Raw genomic sequence first — 19,067 nt, 5'->3', positions numbered from 1 at the left:
GCTGACTCACCCATCCCTCCCGAGGCAGCCCTGCTGGCCCTGCCCTGTTTTATGGCTGCTGTCACTTCTGTGGATGTTCTATGGCTTGTGACCTTCTGTGTGTGTCACCTGTCCCCTCTCCTCCAAGGCTTAAACTCACCTCAGCTTCTTCCACCAGTACCTGGATTATGTTTTGTTCTTGTTGGAGCCCTCCCTCACACCCAGACCTGCTGTGGAAGGAATTTGTGTCACCTCTGCTCTTGGGCACTTCCACACCTCCTTCCCAGCACAGGAGAGCCCTCTGGTCCAGCTGTGGGCAGGGGTCCCAACCCAAACCCTCACCTAAAATCTCCTTGGATGAGGAGAAAACGATTCCCTGGCCTTTTGTGGGCCCTTCATTTCTCGTGTTTTAAGTTGCAGGGCTGTGCCCAAAGGTGTGGTTCTGTTAGGACTGGACTGGATGGAGATGGGGACAGGGACTTGGCTTGGGTCCTGCTCCATCCTGGCGGGGCTCAGCCGGGAGCTGGGGCAGGGCTGGGTGCAGGTGGGGTTCTGGGGTGGGGAGCCTCACCAGGCACCCCCAGGCACTTGTGGGGATCAGCCCGACCTCCCCCTGCCCCTGGGCAGCTGCCTGAGCCGGGACAGCCCCAATCCCCAGCGCGGTGAGAAAAGGCAGGATCGGGAACGCCCTGGGGGATTTTCCTTGGGGTTTGCAGCAGGATGGGGAGGGCAGCACCCCCTGGGCCGTGACCAGGCTGGGCAGCCTCAGGGGACATCAGGGCCATTTGGGGGACATCAGGGCCATTTGGGGACATCAGGGACATCAGGGCCCTGCTGTCAGGGCAGCAGCAGCAGCAGCAGGGAACATCTGGAGCCGCACAGCGAACATCTGGAGCCCCCTGGTCTCGGACCCTTCTCTCCCCCAGCCCTCTCCTCTCCGGGCCTGCACGGCAGCAGAGGGAGCCCTTAGGCTTTGCTTTCAAGAACAATTAAATAAATAATCATTTAAAACCGAGCCGAGAACGTTTCCAGGTCGGGCTTGTTGGGAACGAGTCCCGGGATCAATCCTGAGCCCTGAGCGGCGCCAGAGCCACCTGCGGGCGTGGCAGTGCCCTGGGCACGGTGCCACCTCCCCGCTCCTCCCGTGACAAACAGGGGTGACAAAGAGGGGCACGGGCACCAGGGCCGGGCAGGGACAGAGCGGGATGTGAGGGATATAACGGGAACATGATTCACTGCTCTGCTTGCAGGGGTGGGAGCAGCCTTGCAGCTGGAAAAAGGCAGCAGAAAGTGAATTTGCTGCCAGCTCTGTGTGTGTGGGACCGGCTGCCTGGGCTGGCTGCTCAAACAGCCCTCGGGCCCACCCCGATTTGGGGGAATAAGCTGTGATTTAATAAATGCTCCCTGGGAAAGGATTCGGCCCACGGCCTCAGGTGGAAATTAAAAATCACAGTCCAAATGGCCAAAGGAAGATTTTCCATCTGCATCCAAGTCTGCAAGCAAATACAGGCATTTGCAGGAAGAGCTGTCATCCTGCAAGGATTTCTGAAAAAAAAGAGAAAGTCCAGGCAGGGAATGACAAATGGGAGTGGGTGGGAATGGACTGATCCATGGGCTGATCCATGAGCTGATCCATGGGCTGATCCATGGGCTGATCCCTGGGCTGATCCATGAGCTGTTCCCTGGGCTGATCCATGGGCTGATCCATGGGCTGATCCCTGGGCTGATCCATGGGCTGATCCATTAACTGTTTCCTGGGCTGATCCATGGGCTGATCCCTGGGCTGATCCATTAACTGTTTCCTGGGCTGATCCATGGGCTGATCCATGGGCTGATCCATGAGCTGATCCATGGGCTGATCCATGGGCTGATCCCTGGGCTGATCCATTAACTGTTTCCTGGGCTGATCCCTGGGCTGATCCCTGGGCTGATCCATTAACTGTTTCCTGGGCTGATCCATGGGCTGATCCATGGGCTGATCCATGAGCTGTTCCCTGGGCTGATCCATGGGCTGATCCCTGGGCTGATCCATGGGAGGATCCATGGGCTGATCCATGAGCTGTTCCCTGGGCTGATCCATGGGCTGATCCCTGGGCTGATCCATGGGCTGATCCCTGGGCTGATTTGGGATGGATTACATGCATTTTTGAACTTCAGTGCCTGCTTAACTTAGGCTCAACACCACCCAGGGTGTGGAAGCAGCAGGAGCCTTGCAATTCCCATAGGGAATAACTCCCATTTCTGCCCCCTGAGCATCCTCCTCTGGCCAGGAGCATCCACAGCCCCAGATGTGAACCCACAGCTCAGGTCTCTCCTGCTCTAAATATGTACCAGGAGGAAATTCCAGCCCTGGCCCCTCTTGGCAGAGCTCTGGGCTCTGCTCTCGTGGTTTGAGCCGCAGGACGTCTGACTTCCAGCTGCAAAAATCCTGTAGTTACACAAGAGGAAGCAGCGCAGCTCATGTGCACGGGAACCATCCCGTGTGCCGGGGCTGGACGCCATCTGTGTGACCCTTCCCGGGCTCGGAGGGGAGACATTCCGTCTTTCCTGTGTCATTCCCAGTAAAAAGCCAAACTCTGGCTGCTGCTCACAGCCCTGGCAGGCGCTGGGCCCGCGGGGGATGCTCTGAGCTGTTTTCCTAAAATGTGATTGAGCAACGCCCAACGCGTCCAGCCCGGAGCCGCCGGATGCCGGGGATGAGCCGGGGCCTTCAAGGAAAGGGAATAAAAAATGAGCCCAGCTCGAGGGCTGTGACCTTGGAAGTGTGCAGGAGTCACAGCTGTGAGGGGAAATGGTGACAGTCCCACAGTCTGGAGGGAATTGGAAGCGTGGACACGGATCCAAGCTGTGGGAGCACTGCCTGGACACTGCAGGATGTACAATTCATGGAAATTCATTGCCATTCCTGGCCTGTATCTGCTGGGAGCTGAAGAGTGCCACTCACCGACCTTCTGGGAGGGACACACAGGGAAATGCCTGTGGAGCCACCTCCGAGTCCTCCCTTCCCCGGCATCACATCCAAGAGGTCTCACCAGAGTCCCAGCAATTCCCATTCCTCCTCCTGTGCCTGGTGAAGGGACCCTCAGGGCTGGGCTGAGCTCTGGGGGTTTCACAGGGTTCTTGGGTGGGATTGCTCAGCCATGCCCAGCTCCACGTGACCTTTCCTTGTCACCCTGAGTTTTTAAGATTTTCTAAGCCTTCTTATGTCGACATTCTTGTAGCGAACTTTTTCACACACTTTCTGTAAATAACTCATTGTTTTGCATTCTTTTATGGAGGAGGAGAGAGCTGATGGACTGTTGGTTTGTGCAGTGTCATTGGAGAGGTGGCACTGCCACCCTCCAATCCACTGTCACTTTTGGAGAACTATAAATGTTGGAGTCAGAAATTAAACTTCCTTTTTTTCTTCACCTTGAGAGCAGCGGTGTGTGCTTGTGTTCCTTCGTGTCCTACAGTGACATTTCCTCACAGGAGAGCTGAGCTGGGGGCACAGCCCTGCCCCAGCCCTCCCTGGGCTGTCCCGGCTCCGTGGGATGCACAGGGCAGCCCAGCACGCTGGGGATGGGCAGAGGGCAGGAGGAGATAAGGAGATAAGGAGATAAGAGCATCTCCGGGAAATCTGAGTCACCTCGGAGCGGTGGGAGCTGTCCCGGGGCTCCACTCTCCCTCACATCCCAAAGGCACCTGGAAAGGAGCCCAGCCCCGGGGAGGCCGTGCTGAGTGCCCAGCTCTGCAGGGACAGGGCTTTGGTGGAAGTGACACAGAGCTTGGCCCAGCCGGATTCCTGTCACACCAGGAGTGCCCTTGGCTCCCTGTCCTGCAAGGCTCTTCCCAGGGACAGGGGGCTCCCAGAGGAAGGGATTACTCATTTCCAGGAATGTTTGATGCAGTGGGAGCTCCTGGAATGCTCCTCAGTGCTGGATGTGTTTCCCTTTGGGGCTGCTGGAGCCAGGGCTGTTTCCGTGAGTGCAGGTACCTCATCCCCATGGAAATCTCCTCCCCGAGCTCCCTGACAAGCACAGGAGCTGTGCCCCAGCCTGTCACAGAGAAACCACAAACCAAACCCCTCCTTTTGCTTGTTCTGAACCTGCACCCCCTGCTCTCGTCAGCACAGCCTTGGGGGCTCTTTGGGACCTTGGGAGCTGCTCCCCTCAGCCCCTGCTGCTCTCATCCCCCTGGGCTGGCCCAGCAGCATCCCGAGCAGGAAACTGCACTTTTCCAGGGGGAATAACCTCATGCTCAGCTCTGATCCCTTTTCTGCCCTCGTCCCTGGGCTGGGGGAGCTGCCTGCACCCTCAGCCCTCGTGCCCAGCTCCAGCTCCGGGCGGGGACACGCTGGGGCTGGGGCTGGGACAGGAGAGAGCTCAGCCGGAGCTGCTGGTGCGGCAGGACCGGCCCTGGAGGGGCTCTGCTCATCCAGGGGGCTCTGTGCAGGCTGTCACTGTCACTGTCACCGCACCGGGGCTCTGTGCAGGCTGTCACTGTCACTGTCACTGCACCGGGGCTCTGTGCAGGCTGTGACCGCACCGGGGCTCTGTGCAGGCTGTCAGTGTCACTGTCACTGCACCGGGGCTCTGTGCAGGCTGTCACTGTCACTGTCACTGCACCGGGGCTCTGTGCAGGCTGTGACCGCACCGGGGCTCTGTGCAGGCTGTCACTGTCACTGTCACTGCACCGGGGCTCTGTGCAGGCTGTCACTGTCACTGTCACTGCACCGGGGCTCTGTGCAGGCTGTGACCGTACCGGGGCTCTGTGCAGGCTGTCACTGTCACTGCACCGGGGCTCTGTGCAGGCTGTGACCGCACCGGGGCTCTGTGCGGGCTGTGACCGCACCGGGGCTCTGTGCAGGCTGTCACAGTCACTGTCACTGCACCGGGGCTCTGTGCAGGCTGTGACCGCACCGGGGCTCTGTGCAGGCTGTCACTGTCACTGTCACTGCACCGGGGCTCGGTGCAGGAGCATCCCCGGAAAGAGGGATGGAGGTGCCAGGGGCTGCCAGCGGTGGGGATGGCGATGGTGGCAGCTCGTGTGACCCCCCCAGCTCTGCCCACCCATGCGCGGGTCAGCCCCGCTCCCGGCGCTGCTTCGGGTGGAGTTCTTGGGCTCGATTGCAGCTGTTGGCTTCTCCCGCTGCCTTTTTGGGAGCATCCTCCCGTGTTGTCCCGCCTCGGCCCATTCCAGCTCCACCCTCTGCCCCTGCCGGCCCCTCCTGCTCTCTGACTGCAGCGCTCAGGATTGCGATTGTGGAAATCCGCCCCAAAATCCGATAAAGATGCGCTGTGCCTCCTCCGTGTGCGGGTCCGCCTCCCCTCCTGAGGACACGGCGGGGTCACAGCCTGTCCCCGCGGGGTGACACCGCTCTGGGCACTGCCAGCGCTGTCCCCGGGGCAAGCAGTGACACCGCTTCGGGCAGTGACACTGCTCCGGGCACTGCCAGCGCCGTGCCCCGGGTTCGGGGTCACCGCCTGTCCCCGGGGTGAGCAGTGACACCGCTTCGGGCACGGCCAGCGCCCGGAGGTCACCTCCTGTCCCCAGGGGTGAGCAGTGACCCTGCTTTGGGCAGTGACACCGCTCTGAGCACTGCCAGTGCTGTCCGCGGGCTCGGAGGTCACCGCCTGTCCCCGGCTCTGGGCAGTGACACCGCTCTGGGCACTGCCAGCGCTGTCCCCGGGCTCGGAGGTCACCGCCTGTCCCCGGCTCTGGGCAGTGACGCTGCTTTGGCACTGCCAGCGCTGTCCGCGGGCTCGGAGGTCACCGCCTGTCCCCGGCTCTGGGCAGTGACGCTGCTTTGGCACTGCCAGCGCTGTCCGTGGGCTCGGAGGTCACCGCCTGTCCCCGGCTCTGGGCAGTGACGCTGCTTTGGCACTGCCAGCGCTGTCCCCGGGCTCGGAGGTCACCGCCTGTCCCCGACTTTGGGCAGTGACGCTGCTTTGGCACTGCCAGCGCTGTCCGCGGGCTCGGAGGTCACTGTCTGTCCCCGGCTCTGGGCAGTGACACCGCTCTGAGCAGTGACATCGCTTCGGGCACTGCCAGCGCTCGGAGGTCACCGCCTGTCCCCGGCTCTGGGCAGTGACGCTGCTTTGGCACTGCCAGCGCTGTCCCCGGGCTGGCAGCGGCGCGGGCAGTGCCTGTGTGGTCCGGCCGTCCCTCCCTGCCCCAGGGAGGCACAGAGGCTCCATTACACACTTCCCAGGCTCGCTGCTCGCTGCCAGGGACGTTACTCAACGCAGACACCGCCAGCGGCCAAATCCCATCCGAGAGAGCGCGGCCGGCAGGAATTTCAGCCGGGCCCCGCGGGGAGCCCTCGGCACCTGCTGCAGGTGAAAATCTGCTCTTGCCACGAGGCTTTCAGCGGAATAAACCCTGTCCTGTGCCTGCAGGGACGGCACCGACGGGGCTGCAGGGAGAGCTGGTCCCCTCCTGTCCCCTGCTGGTCCCCTCCTGTCCCCTCGTGTGCCCCGCACGGGCACCAGGAGGGCGAGCGCGGCAGCCTGGGCAGAGCACACTGAGCCCAGCACACTGAGCCCTGCACACTGAGCAGCCCGGGCAGAGCACACTGAGCCCCGCACACTGAGCCCTGCACACTGAGCAGCCCGGGCAGAGCACACTGAGCCCCGCACACTGAGCCCTGCACACTGAGCAGCCTGGGCAGAGCACACTGAGCCCTGCACACTGAGCCCTGCACACTGAGCAGCCCGGGCAGAGCACACTGAGCCCAGCACACTGAGCCCCTCACACTGAGCAGCCCGGGCAGAGCACATGAGCCCTGAACACTGAGCCCAGCACACTGAGCCCTGCACACTGAGCCCAGCACTGCAGCATGCAAGGAGCATCAGGGACAGGATGAAATCCCTGGAATCCCCTGGTGACCGGGCTCCTCCTGCCATTCCTCCAAAGGAGCAAACGGGATGCTCTGGAAGGGATCACAAGCTCCAGTTTTTGTTGTAAAAAGCAAACTGGAAGCTCTGGGAGGGATCAGAAGCTCTCCAAGGCTTTGCGCCGAAAGCCTCCATGAGGTCACCCCAATCCTGCTCTTGCAAAACCTCTCCCCCTGTGGATCTGCTGTGCAGGCTGGAATCTGCCCTGAATCCAGCTGCAGCTCCTGGGGCTGGGCTGGAGGTTTTTGCAACATGTGGAGATAAAGGCAGAATGTTCAGAAGGGTCTGTGAGGTGACACACGAGCAGCACTGACCAGGGCTGTGCCCCGTGGCTGTGCCAGGGCTGCTCTGCCCCGGGTGCGGGCTCAGAGCCAGGCTAACAGCAGCACTTGGGCTGTTATTTCATGGTTAGGACACGGTACCCGCACTGGGGATTCCTGTAGGGTTTGTGTCAGCAGCACATGCTGGTGGAAAGGGACAGAAACACTTGGACAGGCAGATGAGGCTGTACCAGGGCCGCGCACAGGACAACAGAGACAGCCAGGCTGATCTGCGGCTGGTTTCCTAAGGAAATGAGCTGGGGGCAGAGAGTGCCCGTGCCCTGGGAGCCCCCAGAGCACCTGGCTGACCCAGCTGGAGCCCAGCAAAGGAGAGAAAACCTTAAAAACCCCTTTTAGGGAGTGTGGGTATGGCTGGGGTCACAGCTGGTGGTGCTGATTGAGGGCGGGGTGGCTCTGGGCGATAAAAGCGGCTGGGCTGGGCATCCCCTCCCCCTGTAACGGGGCTGGGGGCGCTTTGTGCTGTCACCGGTGCCCGGCAGCGGCCGCGTTCCTGCGCGTGTCCCGGCCCCTGGTTCCAGAGCCGCTGCCCTGCCCCGTGCTCGGCTGCCGCACCCGGGTACGGCGGGGAAACGGGCCTGGCACGGGCCGGGGGGGGGCTGGCACGGGCTGGGGGGGCTGGCACGGGCTGGGGGAGCCTGGCACGGGCCGGGGGGGCCTGACACGGGCGGGCAGCCGAGCCCGGGCAGACACAGAGAGGCCGTGGGGACGGAGCCGCACGGAGCGGCCGCAGCCCGGCCCGGGGCCCTGCCCGGCTCCCAGCCCAGCCGTGCCCGTGCCCAGCCGCATCCCGCAGCCGCTGCAGCCAGGCTGGCTGGGACCGTGGCTCACTGCACGGCTCCTGCCTGCACAGAGAACTTCCCTTCATCGCCTGGGTTGAAGGAGCACACAGCGAAGGAGGATGGGGCTGAAATATCCGTCACCACCTCCAGCCCTGCCTTTTCTTTAGAGAGGTGACTTTGCCACCTGGCTGTGCTTTCCAGAGCCCTGAGCTCCGTGCGCAGCATCCAATACCCACGGGAGGCTCCAGGGCTTTCCTCGGGCTCAGCTGCACTCCCGGCCAGCCAGGCAGCGAGTGCCAGAACGCGTGTGGTGCTGGTTCTTTACTGCTCCAGGGGTCCTTGGGAGAAATGGACCCTGGTGTCCCTGGGACGGGTCCCTGGTGTCCCTGCTGGCCTCACTGCCAGGGCTGGCCACAGACCCAGCGAGTTTGACCCTCTGAACTCCAGGGGAAGGAGCAAAGGGGTCAGTGCAGAGGCGCTGCACAGCCTGGGCTGTCCAGATTTGGGGGAGCTGCCCAGATTTGGGGGAGCTGTCCACACGTGTCCAACGGGGATGTGGGGTGGGGTGGGCGGCTCGGGAGGGCTGCACCTTCCCGATGCCGAGAGGAAAGGAATAGGGCAACACACGGCTGGGAACTGGGGATAAAAGGAGGCTGCAGCCCCAAAACCTCACGAAGTGGGGCCCCGTGGACTCTCCCTTTATTCCAGTAAAGCTGTGGACTCCGTCTCCTCTGTGGACATTGGCCTTTCACGGCGCGATTTTTCACACACTGCTGACCTGTCCCTGAGGGAGAGCAAAGGGAAAAACCTCGTGGCCACACAGCCGAACACTGACTCGTCTATTCTGTGCCCCACTGCAGACTCGGTGAGACGCATGGCGAGTTTCTTAAAGAAAATCCTGGAGCCATCCGAGGAGGACGCATTTGACCACTTGACGTGGTTGGAAAAGCCTCGGATCAGCATCTTCGAGGGGCTGAACCCAGGTGAGGGCAGCGATGGGCACGGGAGATGGGCAGGGTGACAGCAGAGCCTCCCGCAGCCTGGGCATTCCCCTCGCGCTGCTTCCCTGCTCAACTTTGGGACGTTTTTAACTGATAATCCTGAATCTCCCCCGGCTGAATCTCCGCTCCTGGCCGCAGCTGGAGATGGTTTTACCGATAATCCTGAATCTCCGCTCCTGGCCGCAGCTGGAGATGGTCTGCGCCGTGCCAGGGTGAGGGGCCAGTGTTTCTCCTTGGTTCTGCTGCCCTGCGTGTCTCCAGCACCGCGGGAAGCTCTCGGGCCGTCGGGAATTCCGCAGCTCCCAGGGCAGTCGGGATTTTGGTGAATGGGGGACGCGTTCCCTGAAATAATCGGGAAACACTCGGATTTCGTTTCAGGCAGCGCACCACTAAAGCAATCCTCACTCTTAAGTTCCTGTAGCAGTTCGCTGCCCCAGGTGTAACTTTCTCCTCCTAATTGCGGGTAATTGATGTTAATTAGTGGCTAATTGCAGCCGTTAACACCTCGTTTTTCTCGGCTGCTGGGGCAGGGAGTTTGTGTTCGCACCGGGTGAACCCGAAATGATTTCTAGGGTGTTTCAATGGCGAACATTGAATTTTGCGTGCGGAACGTTCTCTGCAGAGCCGTCGGACCGGCCCGTGGGTGCGCGGCGCCTTCCCTCGCGTGGGAAGCGAGTCCGTGGCACAGTGAAGTGATCACGGAATCTGTAATTTAATTCTGGGCAGTTTGAATTTCCCTGCGGGTGGATGTGCCTCGGCCCGGCTCTGCGCACCCCGTCCCAGAAACTGCGGGGTGCAGCCCTGCCCGGACACCCCAAAGTCACCCCAAAGTCACCCCAAAGTGTGCCTTGGGTCCCCGTGCAGCCGCGGCTCCCCCGGCCCGTCCGTGCCCCGTGCAAGGGCCTGTGCCTGAGGGGTTTGAGCTGTTCCCAGCCCTGTGTGACCCTGCTGGGCTGTGCCTGTGGGGTTCGGGCTGTGCCTGTGGGGTCTGAGCTGTTCCCAGCCTTGCATGGCCCTGCTGGGCCGTGCCCGTGGGGTTTGGGCCGTGCCCGTGGGGCTGAGCTGTTCCCAGTCCCATGGCAGGGGTCCCTCCCGCTCACAGCAGCTGTTCTGTCCCCTCAGGTGTCCCAGGGGACGAGGGTGTGTGTCCCTCAGGGTGTCTGTCCCTCTGTGCCCCCTCCCGTGTTTGTGGATCCGTGGGCAGCGGCGCTGGAGCAGACAGAGGGCCCTGCTGTGTACAGACAGACAGACAGCAGCGTGCTGTGCGCAGCTGGAGCGCTGCCAGGGGAACATGGAAAGCAGATGTTGGGCTGGGACCTGCTGGAGAAGCCCCAGGCCCTCGCTTCCCCCCGTGCCTCTGTGGCCAGGGCTGGGGCTGGGAGCAGCCCTGGTGAGGGGAATGTGTTTCTCTCTGCTCTCGGTGCAGCCCTGGCCGAGGGCAATGCCTGCTCTCTGCTCTCATGGCACTCACAGAGCACAGGGACAGCACAGGACAGAAGCCCTGTGACACAGGGGCTGAGGCCAAGGGCAATGCCTGCTCTCTGCTCTCATGGCACTCACAGAGCACAGGGACAGCGAGGAGTCCTTTTACAAAGGGGCTCAGACTGAGGGCAATGCCTGCTCTCTGCTCTCATGGAACTCACAGAGCACAGGAACAGCCAAGAGTCCCTTTACACAGGGGCTGAGGCAGGATCAGGAGCTGAGGTGCCCCCATGGCCATTCCCTGTTCCTAGGGCAGCCTGGATCCGCTCTGGGTTCCCCGGGGTGGCTCCTGCAGGCAGATGGGTGTGGGACACCGCCTCAGAGTCTGCCCTACCCACCCAGACCAGCCCTGCTCCTTCTTTGGGGGCAGCATTGGGGATCTGGGCCCTTCCCCACGGGTTTGGGCCAGAGCCTCGCATCCCCTGGACCTTCCCAAAGAAAGACCCCGATGGGCTCCACAAACTCCCCGATTCCAGCAGCCAGGGAGTGGGAATGCTCTCACTTCTCCTCTGCCCTTTGCTGTGTCACCTCGTGCTTGGTGTATCTGCACCATGGAAAGGGATCCCAGTTCAAGGCTCTGCAGGCATTCCCGTTCCTGCCAGCCCTGGCTCCTGCAGCTGGGATGTGGCAGAGGAGCAGCTCCTGCAGCACAGGAGGTGTCTGGGGGAGCTGGAAGCCTTTCTGCAGCTTGGGGTTTCTCTGCTCTCAGCAGTAAAAAAAAAAAAGAATATAAAAGAACATCAGGAATTTTATTCTGTCTCGCCCATAGGCCCTGCTTGAGGATTTCCAAAGGGTTTGGTGGTTCAGGGCTGAGAGAGCAGACAAAGGTTGCTGCAGGGAGGAGGGAGCAGTTCTGCTGAGCAGGAAAACTTCAGTGGGGTGATTTTGCTCTTGGAGTGAGGAGCAGCACTATTGGGAAATCCACGCTGGAGAGGATGTTCTGAGGGACTGGTGCCTCTCCTGCTCCAGGCCATGTGTGCAGCTGGAGCAGCCCCAGCCCTGGCTGACTTTCAGGGCAGATTGGGGAAACTAATTGGATCCAAATGCCCCGATCTGGCTCCTCTGGCTGGGGAGCATCTGGGCCCCGATGGGTGATTTGGGGTGTTGAATGGCTCTGTGTAGGGCTGGGTCCCCAGGTGAGGGCCTGGCTGTGCCTGATGGCTCGGGCAGGACTTTTCTCTGCAAAAGAAAACCAGCACTCAGGAGGGGATTAACCTTTTGCAGAGGAAACTCCTGCCAAGGGTGTGTCACTGTTGGCAGGAAAAATCTCTGGATGCTGTTGGACCTAGTGCTCTGTGCTTTCATTTGAGGGTGCCTCTGGTTTTGGGATTCTTTATGGAATCTTTATGGAGTGTTAATCCGAGACATCCCTTTCCTACAGCTCAGGGGAGGGCAGGGGGGCACTCAGTGTGACTGTGCTCGGGCTTTGCCTTCCTTGACCCCGGGAAGATCATCCTGATTCCCACTTCATGTGCTGTGCACTGGAGAAAAGGCTGAGCTGGGCAGAGGAGAGCTGAGCTGTTCTCCAGGCAGGGATTTCCTGGAGCACAGCTTGGGAAGGAAGGATGGTGCTGGGATTGTCCCATGGAGGACACTGGACAGTGTGACTGTCCCATGGGGGACACTGGACAGTGTGATTGTCCCAGGGAGGACACTGGACAGTGCTGGGATTGTCCCATGGAGGACACTGGACAGTGCTGTGAGGGCTGTGCTGCCCCTGGGACAGGGCTCTGCTGCCTTGGGACATTCCCAAAGCAATCCAGGCCCGTCCTTTCCTCTCCAAGATGAATGGATGGGTCTGGGGTGTGTGACACCCACAGGGACAGGGAGTAGGAAAGTGATGTCATCCCGACCTCGGATCACTCAGGTCATTCAGGGAGGCTCCCAAAAACACACAGCCCCCACCAGAACTCAGCAACCACAACTCCTGGAGGGAATTTCTTCCCTGGATGTGCAAATTTTATTTTTATCCTCATGTGCAGCTGCTGCACATAAGGATAAAAATAAATTTTTACAAAAAACTTATTGTAAATACTATTTTTACAAAAAAAAATTTGTAAATTTTATTTTTCTCCTCATTTAAGCTGCTGCTCTGGACACCCCAGGGCTGGGGGGAATCTGTGCTGGGGTACAGGAGGAAAACACAACAGAAAGGAGGGACTGGGCAGCTGAAGAACTCCAGAAGGGCATTTAATGAAAGCACGAATGTGACAGCCCCAGGGATAACCCATGTGCAGGCCAGGCTCGTGTGCTCCAGCCCTGCCTGGGTTATATTTGGTGGTGAGTCTGGGCAGGGTTTCCTTTCCTGCCCTGGAGTTTGCTGGGCAGGAATGAGGGACTGGGCAGGGGGAGGCTCCTGGCCAGGGAAGGGGAATTGCACAAACAGAGACGGAGCTGGTTGGACACTGAATGTTCCTGTCTCACATTTCTGGCATGGCACGGAGGTGTCCCAGCCCTGCAGCATCTCCCTGCTCAGAACAGCTGCTGTCCCAGCCCTGCCCGAGGTGTCCAGCACAGCTCAGGGCCAGAGGCCCCTCCCGGGAACGCGGGGTGGGGCAGGGCTGGGTGCTGGGCACGGGGCTGTCCCCATGTCCTGCCCTATGACCCAGGGCTGGGTGCTGGGCATGGCCCTGTCCCCCCTCTCTGTCCCATGAACAGGGGCTGGGTGCTGGGCACGGGGCTGGGTGCTGAGCACGGCCTTGTCCCCCCTCTCTGCCCCATGAACAGCCTGCCCAGGCCGGGTGCTGTCCCTATTCCTGGAGTTTAGAAGGCTTTGGGGCTGGCATGGCCTTGTCCCTCCTCTCTGCCCCAAGAACCAGGGCTGGGTGCTGGGCATGGCCCTGTCCCCCATCTCTGCCCCATGAACAGGCCAGCTGCTGTCCCCATCCCTCTGGTTTAGAAGGATTTGGGGCTGGCATGGCCTTGTCCCCCCTCTCTGCCCCATGAACAGCCTGCCCAGGCCAGCTGCTGTCCCCATTCCTGGAGTTTAGAAGGATTTGGGGCTGGCATGGCCTTGTCCCCCCTCTCTGCCCCATGAACAGCCTGCCCAGGCCGGGTGCTGTCCCCATTCCTGGAGTTTAGAAGGATTTGGGGCTGGCATGGCCCTGTCCCCCCTCTCTGCCCCATGAACAGCCTGCCCAGGCCGGGTGCTGTCCCTATTCCTGGAGTTTAGAAGGCTTTGGGGCTGGCATGGCCTTGTCCCTCCTCTCTGCCCCAAGAACCAGGGCTGGGTGCTGGGCATGGCCTTGTCCCCCCTCTCTGCCCCATGAACAGCCTGCCCAGGCCGGGTGCTGTCCCCATTTTCGGGTTTGGAAGCTGTGGATGTGACACTTGGGGACAGGGCGTGGGGGTGGCCTTGGCAGTGCTGCGGGAATGGCAGGACCCGGTGATCCTGGGGTTTTTCCGGCCTAGTTCCGTGAATCTTTGCTTTCAAAGGGCCGGGGCTGGGGTTTGGACGCTGAGCGCGGCAGTGCCGGGGGCCTGGGGCTGCCTGGAGCAGGGGATTCGGCCCCGGAGCGGCGCTGCTGGCCCGAGCCGGGACGTGCTTGGGCAGTGACATCTCCTGGCCGCAGCTGAGGGGCTCGGCCCAGCAGGGGCCGGTCTGGGAGCGTGTGAGGCCGGGATGAGCGGGAACAGCCCAGCCCGGGCCCGGAATGTCCCGGTGTCCCCTGTCCTGTCCCTGCTCCCTCAGCCCGCGTGCCGCTGGGGCTGCCTGGGAATGTTTCCCCGTGCCGAGGGGAATTTCATGGCAGGATGAAAACAAACAGGGCCAGTTTTCCATTTGGAGGGATTGTTTTCACTGAAAAGTGAGATTTTCTGTTCTCTCGCCTGAACACGTTTCTGATGCAGAGTGGATGTTTTCCAGTTTCTCATCTTGTCAAAAAGTCAGCAGCTCTCAGAAGCAGATTTATTCCAGCAAAATCCTTTCAGACTGGAGCTTTTTCTTCCCAGCTCCTTTTCAGCCAGCTCCACTCATTTCAGCTGTTGGGGTTGGATGTCTCCTCATCTGAGTGCCTTCACACAGAAATCCTTTTCCCACTTTAGAGAGCAGGATTTTCATGAAAGCAGGAAAAACCACAAAGCAGAAAAATCTCCATTTTGTTATTGAAAACCTGCAGGGCACTGCCCAGGCTCCCAGGGAATGGGCACAGCCCTGGGGCTGCCAGAGCTCCAGGAGCCTTTGGGGATGCCCAGGGTGGGATTGCTGGGGGGTCTGGGCAGGGCTGGGGTGGCACTGGGTGATCCTGGGGGTCCCTGGCTGTGGTTCCCAGCCTTTGGACATGCAGGGATGGACAGGGGGGATTGCTGGGGGTCTGTGCAGAACCAGGGTTTGTGCTGGGTGATCCTGGGGGTCCCTGGCTGTGGTTCCCAGCCTTTGGGTGCCCAGGGATGAGCAGAGGGGATTGTTGGGGGTCTGGGCAGGGCCGGGGGCTGTGCTGGGGCTCCCTGGCTGTGGCTCCCAGCACAGCCCCTGCCGTGGGTGGCCGAGGCTGCTCCCCCTGCCCCGGGAGCCCCGGCAGGCCGGGCCCGGCTGCTCTCTGGGAGTTTCCATCAGGTGGAGCTGTGCATGTGCTCTGGGCTCCCCGGCGAGCCACGGCTCTCATGGGGGAACAATCCCGCGCTGCCCTCGCTGGCCAGAGGTGCGGGTGGCAGGACATGCTCCGGGGGCACATGGGGGACAGTGGGGCTCTGTGTCCCCCCATTGTGCCCCTCTGTGTCCCCCCCTCTGTGTCCCGTGTCAGCAGCCCTGGCACCGGGGCTGGCCTGAGCCCTGGAGCGGGGCTGGGGCTCCAGGGGAAGGGAAACTTCAGGAAATTTCAGGAAAGGAAAGGAAATTTCAGGAAAGGAAAGGAAATTTCAGGAAAGGAAAGGAAATTTCAGGAAAGGAAAGGAAGGGAAATTTCAGGAAAGGAAGGGAAGGAAAATTTCAGGAAAGGTAAGGGGTAAGGTCAGGTAAGGTAAGGGTCAGGTAACCTAAGGTAAGGTGCTGTTTGTCCCCTGGTGCCGAGGAGGGGAATCCTCTGCACACAGCAGCAGCAACCCTGAGTCCTCTGACCTCATCCAGGAGGAATCCTGCCCTGGGGATGGGGTCCCTGGCAGTTTGCTGCCCTGCAGGGCTTGGAGCAGCCCAGAAACAGCAGCTGTGGGGGCAGAGCTGTGCTGTGGAATTGCCCCAGTGGAACCGGGGGTGTCCCCGGCCCTGCTGGAGCAGCAGCACAGCCTGGTCCGTGCTGACAGGGAGGGGCTGGGGCTGCTCTCACCCCTGGGCACCCCGGGGAGGGGCAGTGCCAGGCACTCAGCAGCACCAGCAGGGTCGGGTGCAGGCTGGGGCTCAGCCCAGCGGGAGCTGCTGACCCTGGGGCTCAGCACGGGCTCCCTGCAGCATCTGCAGCTCTGGGAGCCCTGGGGCACCTCCAGGCCCTGCCCTGAGCCTGCTGGGGCCCTGAGCCTTTGGGGGGCAGGAGGCGGATGTGGAGCTGCTTCTGAGCATCTTGCCCTTTGCATCCTGCCTCATCTGCATGGGAGTGCAGGGCACTGTGTCTCCCCGGGGGAAAAATGCCCAGAAATTCCACAGACCCTTCAATATGGTTTCTGTTTTACAGCCAGACAAAAAGGGGCCCTTTGTGTGAGGGCTGAAAGGAACAGCCCAGTCCCACAGCCTCCCCAAAAGCTTAATGTCAACTATTTGCCTCCTTGTGCTTTCACATAAACAAGCACTTTCTCCGGGGTTTCTGGGCTCTGGTGGCTCCCCCAGCCCGGGGCTCCCTGGTTGGTGGCTCCTGGGGGATGGACACGTCCCTGCTGCCCATGCCCAGCCAGGGAGTACAGGAGAGGCGACCAAAGCTGGGCTTGGGGAGCAATTCCAGGCCCTGCTGCTTGTCTGCCAGCAGGGACGAGCTCTTGCTCACAGACCTGGGCTGGCTGAAGCAGCAGAGCCTGGTGAGTGCCCCTGTCACACCAGCCTGGCCCAGAGGCTGCCCCTGCTCCAGCTGGGGCTCCCCCGTCCTGTTCTGTGCTCCCCTATCCTGCCCTGGGCCCTCCCTGCCCTGGGTGCCTGCCCAAGGAGCAGCAGCAGCAGCTGAGGGGCTGCCCCTGCCCTCCTGGGGGTGTTTGTGGGGCCACAGGAGTGTCTGGGGTGTAGCACCGGGGATCTGTGTCTGAGCCACCTGCCCTGGGTGTGTGTGTGTGTGTGTGTGTGTGTGTTCTCTGGCCCTTGGTGAAAGGAGCAGAGCCGGAGAGCAGGCAGGTCTATGGTGTGCAGAGAGCAGGCAGGGCCATGGTGTGCAGAGAGCAGGCAGGGCCATGGTGTGCAGGGAGCAGGCAGGGCTATGGTGTGCAGGGAGCAGGCAGGGCTATGGTGTGCAGGGAGCAGGCAGGGCCATGGTGTGCAGAGAGCAGGCAGGGCCATGGTGTGCAGAGAGCAGGCAGGGCCATGGTGTGCAGAGAGCAGGCAGGGCCATGGTGTGCAGGGAGCAGGCAGGGATCAGAGCGGAGGCAGCAGCGCTGCTGTGGGCACTGCTCAGGGTTATTGCATTGCTCAGGGTTACTGCACTGCTGTGGGCACTGCTCGGGGTTATTCCATTGCTCAGGGTTATTGCCCTGCTGTGGGCACTGCTCAGGGTCATTGCACTGCTGTGGGCACTGCTCAGGGTCATTGCACTGCTGTGGGCACTGCTCAGGGTCATTGCACTGCTGTGGGCACTGCTCAGGGTCATTGCACTGCTGTGGGCATTGCTCAGGGTTACTGCACTGCTGTGGGCACTGCTCAGGGTCATTGCCCTGCTGTGGGCACTGCTCAGGGTCATTGCATTGTTCAGGGTTACTGCACTGCTGTGGGCATTGCTCAGGGTCATTGCACTGCTGTGGGCACTGCTCAGGGTTATTGCCCTGCTGTGGGCATTGCTCAGGGTTACTGCACTGCTGTGGGCACTGCTCAGGGTCATTGCACTGCTGTGGGCACTGCTCAGGGTTACTGCACTGCTGTGGGCACTGCTCAGGGTTATTGCACTGCTGTGGGCACTGCTCAGGGTTATTGCATTGCTGTGGTTGTTGCTCAGGGTCCCAGCTGTGCCCTGGCTGCTGGCTGTGCCCAGGAGCCTGGCAGTGTCCCAGCAGTGTCCCAGGAGCCTGGCAGTGTCCCAGCAAGCCTGGGGGTGCTCTGCTGCCCCTTCTGCTGCTGGGGGGTCCCCCACGCTCGTTCCTCCTCTTCCCCCAGCCCTTCCCAGGCTTGGGGCTGTTTTTGAGGGAGGTCCCACAATCTGAACGTGGCTCCTGGGCTCGCTGAGGGCAGTGCTTGCCCTGGAGAGGTGAGGGGGATGAGTCCCCAGGGATTCATTCTCACCTCTTGGGAAGTGTTTGGGAGTGTGGTGCCCTGGCCTGGGCTGGGACTGTGGGCAATCATCCCCTGTGAGCCCCTGGCTCCGTGCCCAGTGGATCCAAAGCCCCCTGAGGGCCCTGCCTGGGCCCTTGTCCGCTCCCCTGATGCTGGATCAGGCCTGCCCTGGGATGAACAGGAACAGAATGCTTGTTGAGCCATTTGCTCCTCCTGTTGGCTTTTCACTGTAGCCCCAGCACCTAGACAAGGTTTTTCACCTTCCCTGGAATCTGTCACGGGATCCTGACTTCCCAAATCTGCCCTGCTGCCTCTTCTGTGGCTCTGTTCCTGCTCCTCCCCTTCCAGAGCCTGTGATCCTCTCTTTCCATCTCCCTCACACACACAGGGAGGAGCTTGGCTCGGAGCTGCTCGTGGACAGCTTCAAACGGTACAACCAGATGAATGAATAAAGGGGATTTTTGTTGCTCTTATCCTTTCATCAGCTTGATTTGGTTCCCAGCAGTTGATTTTGCAATTGCTGTTCCATCTTTGTGCTGAGGGTCAAATTAAAATCCTGCTGGAGAAGGGACCAAAGTGCTGTGGGGTTGTACAGGACAAGGAAGGGCTGAACTCTGCTCCTGGCACAGGAGCACTTGGTTCTGCTCACTTTGCTGTGCTCAGAGGCTGGAGAACCCTTGGCTGGAGCCTTGGGACAGGCAGTGTGTGCTGAGGCTCAGCAGGTGAAATGCAGTGAATTAGGATGTTCCCAAAGTGCCCTCCTGGCCCCCAGGCTTTGGGGCAGGGGGGCTTCAGCTGCTGCTCCTTCCCAGGGCGCTCCAGGATGTTCTGTGTTCTGCTTGCTTGTAGGGGAAGGAGATATTTCAGAGTGAGTGAAAACCCCGAGCCAGTGGGAGATTGTAGGGTCATTAATGCTGGAAAGGCCCTTGGGGCTGGCTCCAGCCATGGATCTCCCAGTGCCACCTCCACCCCAGGGCTCTGAGTGCTGTGGTCTGCACGCCAGGCAGGACCCTGGGCCTGGAGGGGCTGCAGGGACCTGTGAGTGCCCAGGCTGCTCCTGCCTCCCCTGGCCATGGGGAGCCCCAAGTGGGATCTCCTACCCAGCCCTGGATCTGTCAGCTCCTGCAGGCCAGGCCACCCCAGCCAGGAACATGGGAAGCTGAGGGGGCCCAGGGCCTGACAGCAGGGATTGCCCTAAAAACAAATGAAAGAACCGAGGGAGAAATATTTGTAATGATTGTGAACTTTAGGAACAGAAAAGAAAAGCCTATTCT

The sequence above is a fragment of the Agelaius phoeniceus genome, chromosome 19 (genome assembly GCF_051311805.1).
Source record: "Agelaius phoeniceus isolate bAgePho1 chromosome 19, bAgePho1.hap1, whole genome shotgun sequence".
Lineage (NCBI taxonomy): Eukaryota > Metazoa > Chordata > Aves > Passeriformes > Icteridae > Agelaius > Agelaius phoeniceus.
This window is presented reverse-complemented; position numbering follows the sequence as displayed.